Source organism: Scylla paramamosain, chromosome 9, assembly GCF_035594125.1.
Source record: "Scylla paramamosain isolate STU-SP2022 chromosome 9, ASM3559412v1, whole genome shotgun sequence".
Lineage (NCBI taxonomy): Eukaryota > Metazoa > Arthropoda > Malacostraca > Decapoda > Portunidae > Scylla > Scylla paramamosain.
Window position 1 is genome coordinate 1,769,730 of NC_087159.1, and position 1,002 is coordinate 1,770,731.

Below are 1,002 nucleotides of genomic sequence, written 5' to 3' on the forward strand. Positions count from 1 at the left end.
CTGCTATAAGACGTGACTAATTAACCAAGTCCCACGAATAATCACATTACAGAACACACACACACACACACACACACACACACACACACACAGAGAGAGAGAGAGAGAGAGAGAGAGAGAGAGAGAGAGAGATTGTAGGTTACGACACATACTCATATCCGGTAAAAACGAGTCAGGGAGTGTTTAGCTGTCACCAACGCCAAACCCTCTTCCCTGCCCGTACGCCCCATAGTCACCCTCAGTCCTTACTCGCCTGCAATGAGAGACATGCAGCTCCACATCTCACAGTCGGGAAGGAGAGGAGTTGCTTGTGAATCACCCAGTTCGCCGTGCTTCGTTGCTCTGCCTCGGATCTGACAGCGAAACAGTTGCCAACATAAGGCCTGCTCTCCGGTATGTACGGTACTATTACCTCCTTCTTTCTGTCTTGTAAGAAGATGATAGATAGGGATTAATAGTTTGCGAATTGAATAGAAATGTGCGCCATCCTTGATCATCATGACCTCGCGCAGCTCATCATGCTATCTTCCACTTTTCTTTCTTTCTATGTTCTCGGAAATATGCTTTTACTTACACCACTGTCTTAATTTTTTCCTTCTTATTTATAATTTGGACCTGTATGGACCTGTAATATGTAACACAATGTGTCTAATAATGCTATGTGTCGAAGACATGAAATGGAAAGTACAGAAAAATATGCTTAACTGATAAAGACAAGAACTTAGAAATATCATTCCTGAAAACCTATCATTTCAAAGAAAATAAAACATGAACAGTAAGTAACCACTCAGTATATTTATAATTTTTTTGTTATGTAATCTATATAAATTCTTATGCTCGTACCTTCTTCATAGTGTTATATAAAATCAAATTAACAAGATCATGGACATGTTAACATTTCTGGTGTAATGTTTCATAGTATTTATTTATTTATTTATTTGCTTGCTTATTTGGTTATCTATGAAGTGTTCTGGGAGTCATTAGATGATTTTAGTACCTAAC